Source organism: Puma concolor, chromosome B3 (genome assembly GCF_028749965.1).
Source record: "Puma concolor isolate L17-30 chromosome B3, mPumCon1.1.hap2, whole genome shotgun sequence".
Classification (NCBI taxonomy): domain Eukaryota; kingdom Metazoa; phylum Chordata; class Mammalia; order Carnivora; family Felidae; genus Puma; species Puma concolor.
Genome location: NC_141672.1, coordinates 75,672,845 through 75,693,671, shown reverse-complemented (window position 1 = coordinate 75,693,671; position 20,827 = coordinate 75,672,845). Strand labels below are relative to the sequence as shown.

The 20,827-nt window shown below is 45.9% G+C and overlaps 1 protein-coding gene, 1 long non-coding RNA gene and 1 gene segment (V, D, J or C); 2 read left to right on the top strand and 1 right to left on the bottom strand.

Annotated features, from left to right (window-relative positions):
- Positions 1-923, top strand: part of LOC112855943 (T-cell receptor alpha chain constant-like) — a 52,473-nt gene extending 51,550 nt beyond the window's left edge. Inside the window, exon 5 of the C gene segment in view lies at positions 383-923.
- The window catches only part of DAD1 (defender against cell death 1), a 117,236-nt gene that overhangs the window by 83,316 nt on the left and 13,093 nt on the right, over positions 1-20,827 (bottom strand). The window contains exon 3 of one of the 2 annotated variants that reach the window (XM_025918924.2): positions 13,304-13,545. The exons of the other annotated variant lie outside the window; for it this stretch is intronic. The gene's annotated coding sequence lies outside the window, so the exon portion shown is untranslated. Of the gene's footprint in view, positions 1-13,303; positions 13,546-20,827 lie in introns of those variants that run through there. 2 annotated transcript variants of the gene reach the window in all.
- Positions 3,881-6,387, top strand: LOC147580083 (uncharacterized). The gene is made up of 2 exons (XR_015252529.1): positions 3,881-4,725; positions 4,937-6,387. It is a non-coding gene; the product is annotated as an uncharacterized LOC147580083 (long non-coding RNA).

The window sequence follows — 20,827 nt, the reverse complement described above, 5'->3', positions numbered from 1 at the left end:
GGTGACAACAGTTACCTCAGTTGAGCCTTGTCTCTCCCGTGAATCACGAAGAATGGCTGTTATTGTCCTCACTTTGGAAAGAAGAAGTTGAGGCCAAGCAACATCAAGGGCCACCCACTAATTAGAGTCATCTCCTCCACCCCCAATATGGTGGGAAGATATTATATTCCTAATACATCCTAATCCTGGCTAGCGTCTCCATACCCTTCTCTCCCAGTATCCCTGGTCATCCTACTGACAAGTGCATCCTGTTCCACCACCAGCAAAAAGAACTCCAGAGTCCATTAGAACTCTGCACATAGAAGCATCTCCATCACATCCCTAACTGTCTTGAGTCTGTCTCCTCAGTACCTAGCCTGACTTCTGCTCTTCCCTATCCCAGGTCGCCAAGAATGTGAGAGCCCAGCGCTCCCCTGCTCCTCCCACACCTTCTCCCCCTCTTCAAGAAGAGAGGCACACTCTCTGCCCCCATGGAGAATAAGGTTCCCTCCACCTCTCTGGTCCCACTGGCAACGCCACTGACCGAACCCTAGCAGACATTTGTGATCAAGATGCTGAAGAGCTGCCAAACACCGCTGCCACACCCTCTGTCCCCTCATCGCTGCTTGTCACTGCCTGACACTCCCAGCAAAGGAGCTGCTGCTGTGGCCTCACCTGGCTGGGGAGAAACTCCCCGACCTTCCCCTGAGACTGCCCATATGTCCCCTGGATGAGGGATCCCCAGTGGGTCCTCTCGGGCTCTAGCTCCTGGAGAATGTTGTGAGGAGTTTATATATTTTAAATTATGTTCATAAAGGAATAACACATCACACTTGTCCCCAAGATGTGAGGAAAATTATTATCTAGGCCCTGCTGTGCTGTGTATCTGAGCCACATTGTATATTCTGCTACCCATGACTTCATTAAAGGCGATTGAAAGAGCAGAGACTGTGTTTCTGTTTGACTGGGTTTGGTCAGGGTCACTTTCGGCTTGCTCTTGATCACTGGCTGGGCAGAAAGAAACCAAGGCGTTCGTCCTAATGTCATTCAGAAAGCCTAACTCAACAAGTTGCTTAAGTCAACCTCTTCCTGGAACAACCTCTTAAAAATTCCACTTAGAAGGCTGTGCTGGGGGCCAGGCAAACCCACTTAAAAGTTTAGGTCCCTGCTCTTCCGTTTTCAGGCCACACCACTGGGCCACCCATAGCAGGAGGCCCGCGTCCATGACTGGTAATGACTGGCAGTTGAAATTTGGCAGACGGGGACCACACAGCGAGTATCCCCAAAATGCCACCCACTGTCTCCTGCCTTCCGGGAACATTTCCTTTGCCTTTCCTTTCAGACTCAATTCCCACTGAAACGGTGCATTGCCCCCACAAATTCATGGCTGGGGACCACCCACCACTTGAATGCCTGGGGCCCAACCCAATGCCCCAACTTTGGGGTGCCCAGTCTAAGAGCAGGGGAAAGGGGTGAAGATTAGCCAGACTTTCTACCCACCCCCCAAGCCCGGATGTTAGAAATGGGTCCTCTCCCCTCAAGCCCAGGGACTCTGCCAAGGAGAGTGGATGTCTCAAGCGCTCACCTACAGGACAGAAGGTAGGGTTCCCTGGGGCCCCTGGGATTCTTCTGAGTCTTCTGCTACCTGAGTGCCTTTCCTGGGGTCATGGACACTTATGGGAACATCCCTCAGAGATTCGGCCATCCTCCTCACAATTACTGATGTCAAGCCCAGTGCTTACCAATTCCCAGGGGTAAGAGAGGGACCTATCCCCAGACACCTCTATGGTTCACCCATGTGTCTCTGGCCACACCAACCATTAATATACAAATCCTTCCAAGCTACAATTCAGGCCTGCTTCTTATCACAGGGATAGAGCCACCAGTTCAAGAAGTGATTTAGGCATGTCCCTCTCCTCCATGAGCCCCAGGATCACCACCTATAAAATGTCATTTAGGACTGGAAGGCTGCCTGGAAGGAAGATGCATGGAAACTCCATGCATCTCTGATTCTGTGGCCTCCATTCAGAACTAAGAACCATTGCCAATCTCCTGGCTAGCTTTACTGAGGATAGTCACAGAATCCTCAGTTCTCTCGGAACCCCCTCATCTGCAGCCTGAATACAAGTCCCTTTAAAGATCATTGGAGGGAACATCGGCCGAGGAAATCTCATTCTGGCGGATCACTGTCACACATAGGACAGAGGCCACCTTCCCAAAAGTGAGATTCTGCCACCTGTGGGGAACTGAAAACTGCCTCCCCATGAATCTGACACAATGCCAGAGATCCCACCACTGGGAATTTCTTTTAATTAAAGGATTCTCCTCTCCATATTAAATGCAAATGCCCCTGGGAGGGTTAACAGAGCAGGACTTTATCAACCGTTAAAAACCTAAGGCAAATTCGTTTATTTTTTTTGCTCCCCTAAAGTAGTAATTCACTTTGGTCTGTATGCAAAAGACCCAGGCACAAGATGTGTGGGTGGCTGGAGAAGCAGCTCTGCTCCTGAGAGCTGGCGGCAAAGATGCTGAGGCTAAAGGAGACACAGGGGCTTCAGGGCAGGGGACCGGACAGAGAGACCCCTCCAAGAACCTGGGAGGAAGCCCAGAGTGAAGGAGGCCAAGGAAGCCTGTGGAGTCATGCCAGCCCTGGGCCCTCATCTGTCAGGGCTCTGAAGTCATGGACCCCTAAGGCCACCCAAGGACCTATGAGGTGATGGGCAGTGGCTAGGGATCCACTGAGACCCACAGAGAGAGCAGGGGCTCCTGGTTCCAGGCCCAGCCCAAGCCAAGGGTGACAACACCTCGGGCAGGTAGGAAGCCATCTGGAAAGCAGAGACATTTCTATCCCAAACCAGCGCTCCTCGATCCCAACAAGAACCCTCCCCCAAGTCTAAGGTGGTTACACCTAAAGCCACCTAGAGCCAAGTCAGGGGGCAGACCAGGAGCAAGCGGGTGTGCTGAGGGAGTGGTGCAGAGACCATGCTCATCTTTATTCACTCTGCCCTTATGTCTGGCTGCAGGGCCCATCAAGGGTGTCAGAGGGAATTAAAGTAGGCTTATGAGGTGGCCCAGATACAGGGTTCCTGTGCCCACTGGGAGGGTCAGTGCTGGGCCTAGGGTCACTGCAGCAGAGCCCCTCAGTGCAGTAAAGGACCAGGTGTTGCTCAGCCTGGAAGGAAGAGGCTGCCGAGGAAACCTAGAGACACAGTCATTACATCCATAGCAAGGCCCAGCCCTGAAGAGCCCCAGGCCCATGAACAGGGACCAGCCTCAAGGAGAGGAGGCCACTGTCCATCCCACTAGGGAATATGTCACCAAGGCCAGTTGTGGAATGGATTCATCTGGACAGACACCCTCCTGCCCTGAAGGCAGAAGAATGAACCAAATGACTTCTCAACCCCAGGCCTAAGATCCTAGAGAATTCTCTGACCCAGAGACCTACCCCTGAGTGTAAAACTGGAATCACTGTCCTGTCAGGAGAAGGGCAGGCTACACAAGCATGCACTTCAGGAACACCCTGAAGTGGGGTCTTCAGCTCCAACAGAGGGACCCTCTGCCATGACCCACTGGCTGCTGGAGAAGCAGCCAACTGAGTCTTCAAGGATTATTCATCTTCTTGCTTTACCCATTAAAATCCAACCCCTCTGGGTCACCTGGGAAGCCTTAACAGGTATCACCTTAGTTATCAGGTAACATCTTGGCAAGAAAGTCCACTCAACTATGCACTCCTCAGGATGGGAAGTGTACCTTGTTCATCTGTGTGTCCGCAACACCTAGCACGGTTTCTGGCACACGACAGACCCTTAATATACACACAACTAGCAAATGGACAAATAAATAATTAGTGCCGTTTGGCATTGGGAGGGAAACCAAGTTGGTGGGGGAAGTGAGAGGAGCATAAGAGAAAGGGAAATGGAGATTAATAGAGGAGTTGGCCAGGTGAGCCACTATTTCACAGTTTTGCCAAGAGCTGAGAGTAACCTGTCAAGAACTATCAGGAAAAGCAAAACCTGAGTGATGGTCCATTGGCCAGTGAAGCCCCCAAGCAGGCAATCATCCAATAGTCTGGAGGGTGTTACTCTGGGAGAACACACAGGGAGCAGGGTAGGCAGAACCCCCGACACAGCCCAACCATTGTAAGGTCTGGGCCAGAAGGTCACATGACTGTTCCACCTCACTTTCCCCACGTGGCCTATCTTAAAACCACTTCTCCAGTCTACCTCCCTGGAGCAATGTGTGGGACAAAGGGCTCCTGACTGAGGACAGACCTGCAGGGAGTAAGCCAGGTAGGGACCCCGTGCTGTCATTCTGTTAATAAGTGCGCTGACTGGTGAGAAGCCTGCAGGACCACCTGAGCCCTGCCTTTGTATAAGGCCACCTGGTTTCCAGACCTCATTTCACCCAGACACACACATGTATAAGGTTTCCTCTGAGGATCACGCCGGAGAGCTATATTTTGAAATTAATAAACAGGTCAGACACTGAGTCAGTAGCCAGAAGTAGGACAGGAAGTGGAAAAAGTCTCCCACTTCCCTGCAGGTGTTTGGGGGCTAAGGGCCTCCCCTCCCCATTTCCATGACGTCATGGTTGCCGAGAGGGCAAATGGGGCACCCTTTGAAGCTCTCCCGCAAAAGCCACATCCTCTGCAAACAGGAGTTAAAAATACTGAGTGCGAGATAGCATCGCCCCAGGCCACGTGCCGGGGCCAGGCTGGCTGGGCCGTTATACCGCCACCAACCGCAGGTGCGACAGGAGGACGGAGAGCTGGGAGGGGCGCGGAGCAGGGAGGGGACGGGGCGGGGGGAGGGCTGCTGGCGGGCAGCAGGCCGGGGAGGTGCTGCACACCTCTGCACACGTTGCAGAGAAGCCTCCCCCGCCCGCCTCTGCCCCTCCTCTGAACCAAGCACTAAGATCAAACCTTGACCACACCTGATTAAACATTTGCTTAATACAGGGCAGGCCCTCAAGGCTTACGTCCAGCCCACCCTCCCTGGAGCCACATCTGGCCCCACACACAGCTGGAGCTGGTTGGTTCTCGGAAGACCTTTACTCCAGGCCGAGGCTGAAGTGCTGGGTGATGGCCCTGATGGACATCTGCCTCTCGGAGACCAACAGCCCAGGATGCAGGAGACCAATAGGCAAGGAGCCTCAGAACTAAGACCAGAAACCGAGACGCAACGCAGGGCTTGGACGTCCCGCTCGGTGGTAGTGTCCCCCGCCGCCCACCTGGGGGCAGCAGCGCTCCACCAAAAAAGGCCTCTTTCCCTTAGTCTGCTTATTCTGAGGAAGGGAAGCCCCCCAAAACTTAGGAAAACCTCCTTCAGAAGAAAATAAAAGGGCAGGTGACTTTCATTCCGTGAACGGAGCCCCTGATCATTGCCAGTCGCTGCACGGGGCTCCAGAGCTTTTGTGATCCTATCATCTCCCCGTAGAGGGAAGTGGGTCCTGGGTCAGGCCCCGCAAGCGGCAGGGGGCACTACCTGCCCAGGACCATCAGGCTCGCTCACTCACGCTCAGGCAGAGCGCTAAAGGGGAGCCTAGGGGGAGGAGCTAAGGGGAGCCTTAGGAGATTCAGAACTGGCGTTAGGGTCCACCTTCACCCTGGCCTGGTGCCCGGATCAGCAAATGCCCAGAGCCTCAGTTTCCCAGTGAGATCAGTGCTCTCTCACAGGGTAGTTTAAGAACCAACGCCTTCTTTCACATTGCTTTCCTGCCACGTGCCGGACCCTGTGCCAGGCTCTGGGCGTTGTTTCTGTACAACTGCATGACTCCACACAGATGAAGTCCAAGAATGGGCAAAAACAATCACCAGTGACAGAAATGAGAACAGTGGATGCCTCTGAGGTAGAAGGATTGACTGGGAAAGGTCATGAGGGAAGTTTCTGGGTGGTGAAAGCTATCTGTATCTTGATCTGGGTGATGGTTACATGGATGTGTACATCTGTCAAAATGTGTCAAAATCTACACCTCGGACTTGTGCATTTTTGTGTATATTAATTAAATTTCAATAAAGCACCCTTCCTATTAAATGCAAACACAGTTTCTGTCCTCAAGGAGCTAACAGTCCAGTGACTATGTAAGCATGAAAGAAATGTGTCAATTTCTGTACTTTCATGATGGAGGTTTCTGTTACATTTTGGGGACGAGTCCTGGGCAGGAGTCAGGAGAACCGATTATCTGTAAGCTTCACAGCATCACTAGTCTTCAACTTTTGAGTCCCAATTTTTCACCAGTCATACGGATAAAATATAAAGTAGCCCACCTACTTCTCAATGCTGTCGGTAAGGGTGCACAAGCTTAGTAAACACACATGCATATACAGTAAAACCTTGGATGGAGAGTAACTTGTTCTGCGAGTGTTCTGCAAGATGAGCAAACAATTCTAATAAATTTTAACTTGATAAACGAGCGATATCTTGCAATGTGTAGTATGTGACGCTGAACGTCACACGATCACAACTAAGCCAATGTTCTTGAAATTCACTTTGATACACGAGTGCTTTGGATTAGAAGCATGTTTCCGGAACTAATTATGCTCACAAAGCAAGATTTTACTGCATAAGGAAATACCTGGGAGGAAGGACCATGGCCCCGCATGCTGATTGCCAGGCTGGCCCACCACGCTGACCAACAACAGCCCCTGGCGAGCTCCAGGCTCCCAGGTCCCACTAGCATGTGCTGTTTCCCATAGCAGATGACCACCTCTCACTTCACCATGGCCATGGGAGCTTCTAACTATACCAGCATGCACGTCTTGCTCCCTCCATGGCTTCCAGCTTCCAGGAAGAACCTGGATGGAAAGAACCTCCTGATGGAGAACCTGCCAGAAACACTGGCAAGGCTATGGCCCCATCTAACAAAAGCCACTACTCCTGGCCCCAGAGCACTCCAGGCCTCCCTGATCCCCTACCCTGAACACTTCTGGTTCTTATCTCCCCTCTCACCCTCCGGGGCCTCTATGCCCCCAGAAAGGTCCCTGGGAGCCCCACAGGACACAAGATCTGAAAGCATAAGGCAGACTTCTCCAGCACCCTCCAGGGGACAGCTTCTCGGGGCAGCCATCTTCTTGCAGGCCAGAACACCCTTAATGGCTCCAGGGGGCTTTCACCACCTTTGGGAAGAGCCCAGTCTTCCTCTTTGCTCTGGAAATGGGAGCACATTCCCATTCCAGGTGTAGGGTCCACAGGAGAGATCCCTCCCATGTTCAAAACCTTTTGAAAATCCCACTGAGGCAGAGGAGAGTGCCTGTCTACCCTTTCCCTGAACCACCCAAATATAATCCGGCCAAGGAGAAGAAAAGAAAATATTAGGGGAAGAGCACATAAATGTAAGACAAGGCTGGCAGGACTTAAGAGAGCTTAAGGAGATGAAGGAATGTGGTTTAGAGAGTGGTGAGAAACTGGCCTCCATTTCATGCTTCCAGCCTTGATCAGGGGAAACTGGGTTAACCTTAAAAAGGACTTCTCTCCAGTGGAGACTTTAAGACACTATTTTTAGCAAACTCTGGGGTGTCCTTGCTTCTCCTGGCTGACCTTGGTAGCCAGAGATTTACCAAGCAACATGGGTGCAGCAACGTCCTTATCTAGAATCTTTAGTGCATAATAGCCTGTTCCACACCAAAGCAAACATTGTCTCCTCTGATCTTCATGGTAAACCTAAGCCTAAGACAGAGTACTATGTCTCCCTTTCACAAGTGAGGAAGCTTAGGTTAAGTGGCTTGCTGGGGATACAGAGCACTAGGCCCACATCAGGACCCCCTGGCTTTCCAGGAAGCAACTGTGGACATGAAGCCAGTTGGTTCCAGAAGCTGCCATCAGAGGGGAAGGAGCAGGAAAGGCCTGGGGTCTCTGGACTTGTCCAAGACAAGTCTTATATTCTGCCTGGATGTCCCTCCCCTCTTCTGAGACTCTGCACCTACTTGATCCCCCCTTTAGAATCAGACTAGAAGCAAAACAGAGGCCCACACATTTAGGAAGCACTCCTCCAATGCACATTGTTCCTAGTAGTCTCCCGAGGCAATACTTTCATTCTTTTTTTTTTTAACGTTTATTCATCTTCGGAGACAGAGAGAGACAGAGCATGAACGGGGAAGGAGCAGAGAGAGGGAGACACAGAATCCGAAGCAGGCTCCAGGTTCTGAGCTGTCAGCACAAAGCCTGATGCGGGGCTCGAACTCACGAACTGTGAGATCATGACCTGCGCCCAAGTCAGACGCTCAACTGACTGAGCCACCCAGGCGCCCCCCGAGGCAATACTTTCTGCACACACAAACTCCACTACTCATTCATATGGCAACACAAGTTAGTAAAGTAATATCTAGACACACTCAGCTGGTTGGGCTCCTGGCTCTCTCAGCTGTCAGACCTCAGCCTAAATGTCACCTGCTCAGAGAGGGCTTTCCTGACCACTGCTTCTGAGGAGCTCCCTCCCCAGCTCCATTTACAGCCACCTCACATTGTTTATGTCCTCCACTCCCCAAAGAACAACACGATTCTATTTATGTGCTGATGTGGCTCTCAATTCTATTTATGTGCTGCTGTGGCTCTGGTCCCAGCTAGGATTTAAGGCTCTGAGTGGGAGGTACCTGGTCTGTTCTGATCACCTCTGTATCTATTGTACCTGGCACAGAGTAGGCACTCAAATATTTTTTTAAATGATGAATAGAAAGAAAGAGCTCTCCCACCAGATATGTCTTACTAATTAACATCCTGAAACTTGATTGGGGTAAAATGTTAATAGTTGAAGCTGAGTGTTGAGCATCTGGGAGTTTACTAGTCGTGTGTGTGTGTGTGTGTGTGTGTGTGTGTGTGTGTGTGTAAATTTCTATAATAAAAAGTTAAAACCTAAGTGTTCATCCTTGAATTTTAAAAAGCAGAGCAAGCCAGGGACACCTGGGTGGCTCAGCTGATTAAGCATATGACTTCGGCTCAGGTCATGCATGATCTCACCTGACCATGAGTTCAAGCCCCGCATCAAACTGGAGCCTGCTTCGATTCGCTCTCTCTCTCTCTCTCTCTCTCTCTCTCTCTCTCTGCCCCTCCCCCACTCATGCTCTGTCTCTTTCTCAAAAATAAACAAGCATTTAAAAAAATTTTTTTTAAGCAGAGCAAGCCTGAATAGCTGACCTAATGAGGGCTCCTGGCAGCGAGGGCTCTCTCCTCTGGGGACAGGAAGGCCTGCCATTGGCCACCATAGTCCTGTAGCCTAAAGCCAGTAAAACTGGATGTGCAGCTGAGGGAAAAAAGCAATATGTGTGAAATGGTCCTCAGCGTTTCTGATGACAGCCATGAGAGTACGGACACATTTGTAGAGCAATTACATTAACAAGGTACTTTCACTTACATTTTGTTGGGACAACATGTGAAGTATTATTATCCCCATGCTTATTATTTTATTATTTATTGCACTCAAAGCCTAATCCAAATGCTTTGGAATAAGACAGAAATAAGATTCAAACCCTAACACTTGCAGACTGAATTTCCATTTCCTCATCTCAAGGAATAGCACCCCCTTCCTCATGGGATTTATAGGGAAACATAAACAGCAGGAGGGCACTTAATACCATTGCAGGCACATGGCAGACACTCCATGTCAAATCACTCACTCTTGGACAGCAAGGGTTCTTACCTTTTAGAACCCTGTGCACTATGCAGTGCAGTACCTAGGTGCCTAATTATTTGCTAAATTTTAGAGACAGCACAAAAGGTCAATACAGACAATAAGCAGCAGAACAGGTTCTTAAATCAACACTTTCCAGTCAAACAAAATGCTTTCTGCAACACCAGGCTGCCTGGGGGAGGGGGAAGGGGTGGCTGGAAAATACATCTCTTTTTCATCCCATCGATAGTTTTGCAATACACATGGACCTGCTTACTAATTCAATGTCAGCCAATGTGCTTTATTTTGCTTTGCAGAAGCTTCCTCCTACTTCTTTCTCATTTCCCTCATTTGAGAATCCTTGTTCCGAGAAGTGTTCTGGTCCCCTCACAGGAGAGATCCATTTTTTTTATATTTGTTGATTTTTTTTTTTAAATGAAATGTAGGTACAAAGTCATAGAGCACTCAAACTTTAGACAGCCCAAGCCTCTGGTAACTGGCCAGTGCTCACTTCTGAACTTCCACAACCAGAGAACAGGCCTCTGTGACCTCGCCAAGTATTTTCCAACCATCATAACAAAAGTATTTTGAAGCCTGAGATGAAAGGGTATGATCAAAGAGGCCAAAGGTATAGGCTGCTAAGAGAAGAAAACACATGAGATGGTTTCCATGTGATAGGGCACAGGAAATGTGTGGGCAGGAGGTGCTCAGGGCTGGGCTTCCCACGGCTGCAGAGAATGGCAGGGAACAGACTCTGTACAGTGGTTGTGGCAAATGGCTTCCGGCCCCACAAAAGAGAACAGAAAATAAAAATAAACCCACCTTATAAAAGGTGTCGAGCTAGAAGCAGCAGGAAATGCTGCTACGCTCTGTACCGTAGTACTCAAAATCCACTTGTTCCACATGCTGTATTGAGCACCCATGTGTAAGGCCCGTGGAGAGACATTATCGCAACACCACTGGTGGGTATTAAGAAAGGTCCAGAAATAAGAAGAGGCATCTAATGAACAGATTAACTATCCTGGTTCAGTGCCTCTCATCTACCATGTCTTTAGCTACTTCAGCTAAAAAAAAAAAAAAAAAAAAAAAAACCAAACACCTAAGAGTCAGAAACTCCATTAGGGGAGTGGAGTAGGGGGTAACACATTCTTTTAAGCTTGAAGGAATAGTTCCAAAGCTAACTCTTCTGTATAGGCATAGCTGAGAACCACCGAGCAAGTCAAACAAGTGAGTCACTTGTAATGAGTTTTTAACTAAATTTAAAAACCCGAACTCCAAAAGCATGCTATAGGCATTTTGCCCTATTACATATGGGGAAAAAGACACTTCAAAGATGAATGTTTCCGGTTGATGGTCCCTGGTGTGGGTTAAATGGCCTCTGAAACAATAGCTAACCCGATTAACTATGTATCTCAAGATCATTGAAAGGCATTAAACAAAACCTGATGAAGTTCTGGGAGTGATGGTGGGGTTTGGAACGGACAGTCAAGAAAAAATTCTTGAAGACACTGGTGCAAAAAGGTGATTTTATTAAAGCATGGAGACAGGACCCGTGGGCAGGAAGGGCTGCAGTGGGGTTGTGATGGGTAACTGATTATATACCCTCAGGCTGGGAAGGAGTTAGGGACAGCTTAAGTCTCTAAGGAATTTTGGAAGCAAGGTTTCCAGGACCTTGAGGGGCTAGCTGCTGTTAGGAAAACGCCATTTATTTCCGTTCAGTAAAACCTCAGTCATGAGACCCTTCAGATGTATATCAGGGGGCCATAAGCTTGGAGTATGATTGCCAGCATGTATCTTGGAGGAGTTGAGATAAAGGAAGCTTCCGAAGGAATTTTTATATGTTAAAAATAACATGTTATATGTTACAGGGTCCTGGGGGCTCAGGATGTTAAGGCAAGATTCCCTTTTGCCCCTAGCAAAGTGTCATCATTGAGGCAGCTGAGCTCCTGGAGGGAGGTCACTCTGCCGATTTCAAGAACTTGTCAATGGGCTATAAGCAGTAAGGGAATTTGATTTTTCATTTGCCTTAGTTTCCCACATCACCATGGCCAAGTACTTAAACCCCTTTCCTTTGTTCTTGGGTAGCCGGGCTATCCCATTCTGGGGGAGGGGTTGGGTGCTATTACCCTGTACTTTGCCCTCAGCTTGCCTCAAGCTCCCTCATCAAAACCTGTACATTAAAGTCTCTGAAAATTATGTTCTTCCTTGATAAAATTTATATTTCCAGTTTATGACCCATTTGCCTCAAAGTTCAGACTTTTTATCCAAAATACCTGTTTATCAATCTAGGCTAAAAATAGAAGCCTCCTGATAAAGCTTATCAGTATACCATTTAAAGGAAATTAAATTGCTCAATGATAATTTTAGTGAACCAGTATCTCTAAGAATTGTGAGATATACCAAAATTTGAGAACCATTGTTCTAGCTTAGTGCTTCTCAAACTTTAATATGCACATAAAGGGTGCATGGGTGGTTCAGTCGGTTAAGCAACTTCAGCTCAGGTCATGATCTCACAATTCATGAGTTCGAGCCCCGCATTGGGCTCTGTGCTGACAGCTCGGAGCCTGGATCCCGCTTCAGATTCTCTGTCTCCCTCTCTCTCTGTTCCTCCCCTGCTTGCACTCTGTCTCTCTCAAAAATAAATAAAGATTAAAGATTTAAAAAAATTTTAATATGCACATGAATCACATGAGAACCATGTTAAAGATTTTGCTGCTATAGGATCTGGGGTGGGGGGGTCGGGTGCTTGAGACTCTCCCTTTCAAAGTTCCTAGGTGATTCTGTTGGTCAGAGAACTACATTTTGAGTAGCAAGAATGCAGACCAGGGCTTCTCCAACTTGGCTGTATAGGAGGATCAGCTGCACCTAGTACAGATGCCACCCTCAAAGATTTTTAATTGGTCTGGGATGTGACCTGGGCACTGGGCTCTCATTTTGAAGTTCCTCAAGCGATTTTAATGTACAGCCAAGTTGGGAAAACCTCTAGAGCACAACCCGTCATCTCAGTAGTCAGCTAAATTTAAATGGTGGAATTCTCAGCATAGCTTAGTTCCTATATATAGCACCCAAGATGGAAACAGAGTTGCTAGCATGATACACATAAATATGCCTACACTTCAACCAGCAGATCTATTGCTCTACACAAGCTGTGTCAGGACTTCTGATCTTAAGCAAGTGACAAAACTGATCTTTAATTTCTTTGCGTATGTCATGAGAATTAGAACCCCCGAGACAGTTGAAAGAACAAAACGAGAGAATTATTTGCCCAAGTGGTTTGAAGAGTACCATTTCCTATAAGCAAACACATAAACAACCCTCACATCCTGCACTCCGTTAACACTGCCTAAGAGTTACATTCCACTTTTCACCACCAAAGCAAGCTGAAACATGTAAATGTGGAAGTACCCGCTTAGTTCAATTTCTAACAAAGTGCTTAATGATGCAGTTCCAGGAATGCATTGTGTCATAAGCATGGAACCACCTGTAACAAGTGAGGGATTAGTAAAGGATTACCAGCCTCAGGGAAAAGACAAAGGACTGTCATTTCCCAGGGTCGTCAGCACTGCCTTTTGTCATTAACTTCAGATATACTTAATGAAAACAAGGAAGCAGATTCACATTTGCAAGTTATCAACTCCTAAAGAGCTCTGCAGAGGACTGAAGGGAAAGAAGGATTTTAATACCAGTAAAGAAGAAAAATTAAAAAAAAAGCCACAGGCAGAGGAAGGAGTGGCATGGAGTTTATTAATTTGAAAGGCAAAAAGGAGGTCCCACTTAATGGAAAGTAGAGGCCATCTTCATAAATGCTCATTACAAAACTGCTCTAACACAGAAGCAAGGGAACTTCTCTGGGCTCTCCACCTACATTCCAAATCAGAGTCGGTAGGAAGTATAAATCGGAAGAAAATCCACGTGTCCAAGTTGCCATCTCAAAAGCTCTTATCCAGGGGAAAGCAAAAAGTGAACCTAAAAGAGAGAAGCAGAAAGGTAAGAGAGATATCCAAGGTTTTTAAAAATGTCTTAAAACACTACAAGACAGGGCCCCAAATCCTTCCAACAAAATTCTAAACCCACAAAGACAAAGACAACTATGGGGTTCCCAAATTCTGGACGGCATTTAAGCCAGGCTAGAAGAACCAGAATAAAGCAAATATTCTTCACAGAACATTTTACAGAGATATCCATAAAAAGGAATGTTCAAATCTGAATCCCAAGCACACCAAGGCAAAACTTACTAAGAGTTGCAGGCGTGGGTTTCAACTCCGCTCTAGAATTAATAAGCTACGTGACTTAACAGAAGTCACTCTGACCTCTCTGGCTCACAAACTCTTTGGGGGGGGGGGGGGGGGGGGAAGGGGTTGCAATTGAGCCTCCAGGGCTTTTCTGGATCTAGAAAGCCTACAAAGCACTACATTTCAGCTGGAAGAACAGGGAGTAAAAGGAAGAATTCAACAGAGAAAAACTCCCAATCTCAAATTTAACACGGAAAGAGAAGAAATAATTTGCACTGACAGATAAGGTTATTTTTGGCAAGAAGGTGGAGGATAACTCTAAGAGAAGCAGCCGCCCTACTGCTAGTCACTTGAGATGCGAGCTGTAAGCTGTGAGATGGGTTCCTCATAGCGTCTCATGTGCTGGGCTAAGGGTGCAGCCAGAAAGTGGCCCCTTAGATTTAGGGGCTCCAACACACTGAGCCGTCAGTAGCCATTTCTCCTGCAGTGTGCCATTAAAATTCTGCAATCTTCTTTGGCTGCCACGACTTGAAAAGGGCTTGAAAACACTGCCTTTCAGAAGAGCTGAGCCATCCTGGCAGGTAAAAGGGCATCACCTTATTTTACATACCGGTTAAGGTGACCTGGAGATTCTAGCATCAGAGCTTAATAGAAAGATATTAGACTTCTAGCCAGAGTGCTTTTACGTCAGTAACAATGGTACTTAGACACATGATACAGAACTGCAGAACATTCTTATATCAATAGAATTGTGAGAAATGCATAGAAGAGCAAAAAAAAAAAAAAACAGGGAAAAGTGTTCACAGTGAACAAACAGACCTGTTAAAACACACCTATTCACTCCACCAAACTTCCTTTTTTTAAAAAATTTTAAGTAATGTCTACACCCAACGTGGGGCTCAAACTCACAACCACAAGATCAAGAGTCACATGCTCTACAAACTGAGCCAGCCAGGTGCCCCACTCCATCAAATTTCTTAAAGCAAAAACTCTCTCAGGATGTCTGGGTGGCTCAGTCAGTTAAGCATCCAACTTCAGCTCAGGTCAGTTGGATTTCACAGTTGGTGGGTTTGAGCCCTACGTCGGGCTCTCTGCTGTCAGCAGAGCCTGCTTGGGATCCTCTGTTCCCCTCTCTCTCTCTCTGCCCCCTCCCTGCTCGTGTTCTCTCCCTCTCAAAAAAATAATTAATGGGGCGCCTAGGTGGCGCAGTCGGTTAAGCGTCCGACTTCAGCCAGGTCACGATCTCGCGGTCCGGGAGTTTGAGCCCCGCGTCAGGCTCTGGGCTGATGGCTCGGAGCCTGGAGCCTGTTTCCGATTCTGTGTCTCCCTCTCTCTCTGCCCCTCCCCCGTTCATGCTCTGTCTCTCTCTGTCCCAAAAATAAATAAACGTTGAAAAAAAAATTTTTTTTAAATAATAATAATTAATTAATTAAAAAAAAAAAAAAACACTCTGGCCACAGACTATGAATTATGAATGCATCAGTTCTAATGGCCCAGGTGAGAGCAGACTAGAACATAGGATCATTTGAGTGAGGAGCCTTGAGACAGAATTATAAAAGAAATCCTAGTTTAGTACAAAAGTCAAGTTTTAAGCTTCTATGGTATTAAAACAGTCAAACAAATCTAAGACATGAAGGCTGGTCCATCTAGAAGGCAAAAATGACTCAGGACCTAAGTCTCATGATAGTGGTTTTCAGAAAATTCTACTTAACAAAGACCCGCTTCCTTCTTTTAAGACAAAACTACATTTACCAGATAGTATTCTAAAAGCAGAGGAGCTAGGATTCTTTGAAATGTTAACAAAACTGGACTATTCAACAGCTCAGAAGAATGGCTTCAACTGCTAACCAGGGGATGAAGATTTCAGGAAACTAATCAAATTTCTTCCCATAGTATCAAGACATGCAAAATGGAAGGCACCTACTGAGAAAAATTAGCATGACTTCTTCAGTCTATGTCACCCATGCAGAAAAGACAGTGCCATCTGATCAGTCTGCTCTAATCACCTTAAAAGAAAGCCAGGCACAACACAAAGTTAAAAATAATTATTCTCTGTATAGACACAAAAGATAATGCCAGACAGGGTCATTTCCATTTGGAATCCGTATTCTTCTCCAGCAGCATCTCTATTCAGACACTAGCACTGAGCAGATAGGCTCAAATACTGATTTTCCTTCAAACCCATCTCATCCTGGATCCCGGTCACCCAATTAACAGTGAAATTAAAGAAAATGTGAATCAAGACCATTCTGCAGAAATTCTAGGTTCCGAGCTCAATGTGAATCACTACAATCTCAGAAGGCACAAATCATGTGTTTCTAAAAATGAGAGGGCCTTTACAGATCAAGCAGTCTGATCCTCTCATTTCATAGAGGAAAGCAGTAGGTACTGGGAGTTTAACAGATTTTTCCAGGGCCGTGCTGTCTTTAACACTGAAGCCACCAGCCATACGTGGCTATTTAAACTTAGTTAAAATTAAAAAAAACGTAAAAATCAGTGCCTCAGTCAGGCACATTTCAAATGTTCATTAACAGCACATGGCTAGTGGCTACCATACCAGATGGTACAGACTTAGAACTATTTCCACGTTGCAGAGTTCTACTAGAGGGCACTGCACCAAGGTCATCCCCTCTGGATAGTAAGGTCTCCTGATCTGCCTTCTCTAGCATGTCTTCTGGACCCAAGATGACCAACTTTGTAGAAATATTTTATTTATTAATTTTAAGTAATCTCTACACTCAACATGGGTGGCCAGGCGCCCAGCAGAAATATTTTAGAGAGCCTACCTTCATCTTTTCTTATCTCTCCTAAGCTTTCTCATTGAAAAAAAAAGCTTAACATTTTTAATGAAAACCTTTTAAGAAGATGTTAATTCGTCATCCAAAAGTCTCTGAACAAAATAGAGAAGAAGGAATATGAAAGTTTAGAGTCAAGTATCTGTTATCAAGTTGCCACTCAGTCACTTAACAGTTCCAGGGCCTGGACAAGTTAATTTAAAATTCACCAAGGTTGGGGGGCACTTGGCTGGCTCAGTTGGTGAAGCATGGGACTCCAGATCCTGGGGTCATGAGTTCCAGTCTCACATTAGGTGTAGAGATTACTTTTTAAAAATTAAATTTCACTAAGGTTTAATTACCTCATGTGTAAAATAGGAATACTATCATTCATCAACCTCATTGCAGGAAGAGGCAACAGGATCACATGGGTTAATGTGTCTAAGAGTATATGTGAGTCCCACAAGCCTGATAATATGATAATCGTAAAACATTTCCAAATGTTACCTAATTTTGTAAACAGTCTTATGCAAACATTGTGCATTTTGTCGTATATACTGACTCTAACTTTCTACCTCTTGTGGATGGATGATGGAAATCTGGTAACACGGATAAAAAGCAACTGAAGAAAAAAAAGCAAAGCTCAACTGAGGATCCACACAAACAGCACAATCTCCCTGAAATACACTGGGAACTATCATGAATTCTAATAATCACAGGCTATAGCAGCTGCAAGAGAGTGATGAACATCCAGATGATGTGCATAGGGAAACTGGGCCTCAGAAACAAGCTTATTTGTCCAATCAACTAGTTAATAGAGCAAACTCTACAATGCAGGCCTTCCAATTTCTAGTCTCATGCTTGTGTTCCACCCTACAGTCCTTCAAATAAATTGTTTCCTTGGCTTCTTTCTTCCACAGCACTTTCCATGTCTTAGCATCCATGTAACTAATGATTTAGCTATTTTTATAGCATTTTCTTACAGTTGAAAGGGTTTATTTATTCATACACTCATTCAACAAACATGCACAGTGACTGTTCCCCTCATGCTAAGCCCTGAGGTCCTTCAGGGAATTTAAGAGTTCAGTGGGAGAGACAGGAAAGCAAATGAACAGTTTCATAACTACTGGCTAAATGCAGCACTACAGGTATGCACAATGGGCCCCAGAAAAGACTCCTATACAACTTGGGTAGGAATTATCCAAGCTGAAAGGATGGAGTAAGGAGTTAGGGCAGCAATGAACTTCATAAACACAACTCTACTTGATATATTTTTTTTATTGAGAGCTTTAAACAGACCAAATACAAAACAGAGTTCAATCACCAATTAGTCGTTAACTAGTGTTTTTTAGTAAATAAAATAAGCAGATTTAGGGCCTTAATAATGGGTACAGAATCTCCCCCTCCATCTGGTGAAAAAAGGGGGCTGGAAAAAAAAAGATTATACTGTGTGCTTAGTTCAAAATACAGTCTACAAATTTAGAATAGTTCCTTTTTTGAGAACTTACTTGGTGGCTAGCTCTAATTCAATAAGAGGAAGTGTCAAAGAGAAAATGAAATAAAAACTGAACAGCGCCCCCCCTCCCCCCCCCCCCGTTCAAAAAACTTAAAGATTATTACCAGTGGAGGTCATGTTGGGAACAAAAACAGGTCTAGAATGAACCAAAAAGGTGCTCTTCAACTGACAAGAAAAGGAAATAAAGGGAAAATCTGTGGGTCTCTGTGCACTTGAGGTCTTCCCTGGATAACAAAATCCCTAAGCCACATTAAGGTTGCATGACCTTTGGAGCCTAACTCCACACTGCCCACCAGTGGTCAAAATGTAAAGCAACCCCCACCTAGCATGTAAGCCCACTTGGACCTCTGCTGCCCTCCTGTGACTAGAAAAAAACTAGATTTTATCACAAAGGTATCAGTGTTCCCCACCCCCACCCAGCCCCCACCCAACTCAACTTTTGCTTTGTAGTAGTACATTCTCGGCAGGAAATGTACGATCCACTAGGTGGCAGTAGAGCCTAAAGAGTATTTAGATTCCCGTCCAGAGGAAATTTTCTAGGACACTACACAGGAGTACCCCTTTATTCAAGGTTTCACTTTCCATAGTTACTGCAGTCCATCACAGGGGAAGCAGATGACCCTCCTTCTAAAGTACTGTCAGGTCAATAGTACCCTAATACTAGGTCACAACACCTACATCATTCACCTCACTCCATCTCATCACATGGGCATTTTATCATCTCACATCACCGCAAGCAGGGTGAATACAGAACAGTAAGATGTTCTGAGAGAGAATATAGTCACAACACTTTAATTCCAGTATATAATGGTCCTATTTTGTGATTCGTAACTGTTGTTAACCTCTTACTGGGCCTAACTGATGAACTGAACTTTACACAGGTATATGTATATAGGAAAAACAATAGTATACATAGGGTTTGGAGCTATTGGTGGTTTCAGGCATCCACTGGGGGGCTTGGAACACATCCCCCACAGAGAATAGGGGACTACTGTGCTCCCCTGATAAATCCAAAAAGCCAATAGCAATTGTTTGTAAATAGCACTGCTTGTCAGAGTTCTGTTCTGCCCAGCTCGGTTAGTCCCCTTGTTCCAGCCAGGATTAAACACCATGAATTTTTAAAGATCTGTGGGAGAATGGTCTCTATTATAAAAACAAAGCAACACTAATAAGATTTTAGCATGAGCATTGGAGCATTTTGCAAACAACCTCCCCAGGGGCTGAGCACATTTCCAAGCTCAGGTTTGTCCCTTGTGCCCAGTTCACTTTCCCTCAGATCCAGGGACCTTGTCATCAGGAACTTCCCTTCCCAAACTGTGATCCAATGGAGCTGTGTCCCTCTTCTGAATTTCCCTTCAGAACACCTCAGAGAAGCTGACAAATTTCGAAAAGAACTTCACAGACGTAAAGAAACAAACATAGGAAATACTTACAGATAGTATGTAAATTTTAAAATATTCAAATCTACTGAACTGTGTCATAAATTCATCCAAAATAAATTTACAGCCACCTAAGTGCCAGACACTAATCAGCAACTCCGAAGGTCACTAGGAGCATTTTTTACTTTTGCATTTTCATTTTTAGGATCATCTAAAAACTATCATGAGTGGTATGCCTGGCTGGCTCAGTCAGTAGAACATGCGACTCTTGATCTCTGGGGTCACTGAGTTTGAGCCTCGCGTTGGGTGTGGAGTTTGCCTAAAAATAAAGTAAGGGGTGTCTGGGTGGTTCATGTGGTTAAGCGTCAGACTTCAGCTCCATCATGATCTCACAGTTCATGAGTTTGAGACCCGTATCGAGCTCTGCGCTGACAGTGTGCAGCGTGCTTGGGATTCTCTCTTTCTCTTTCTCTCTCTCAAAACAAATAAACTTTAGCCAACTATATAACCAGTGCTGCCAACTGAGTGGCACAGGACGGGTTTTCAGGAGACCACATAGGCTGGCTAAAGGTTGGAAAAGGCTGTGTTAATAGATCTAGGTTTTACATTAGTCCTAGCTGAATGAAATTGTCATGAAGCTCAGGTCTTCCAGCAGAGGGAAGGGAACTTCAGCTGAATCTACAATGTCTAATCTGTTCAAAATCTTTTTTTTTTTTTAATGTTTATTTATTTTTGAGAGACAGAGACAGAGTGCGAGCAAGGGAGGGGCAGAGACAGAGGGAGACACAGAATCTGAAGCAGGCTCCAGGCTCTGAAGCTCGTGGGGCTTGAACCCACGAACCAAGAGATCATGACCTGAGCCAAAGTTGGACACTTAACTGACTGAGACACCCAGGCAGCCCTAATCTGTTCAAAATCTTAATTCCCAGCATCGATTGGTTAGGTTATTCTTTCTACTTTTCTGTATTTTTTAAACTTGTTATAATAAAAGCAAAGAAAATAATAAGGAAAGCACAGTGATAAATAACTGATTTTCTTTTTTAATCTTAATGTTTATTCATTTTTGAGAGATGGAGAGAGACAAAGCGTGAGCAGGGGATGGGGCAGAGAGAGAGGGAGACACGTAAACCGAAGCAGGCTCCAGGCTCTGAGCTGTTAGCACAGAGCCTGATGCAGGGCTCGAACTCACAGACCGCGAGATGATGACCTGAGCCAAAGATGGACACTTAACTGACTGAGCCACCCAGGCGCCCCAATAGCTGACTTTTTAAACACACTTCTTTAACTCTGCAATTGTCAAATACTCTATAGTAAACAAACAAGCAAAAATGGGGTATAAGAAAACTT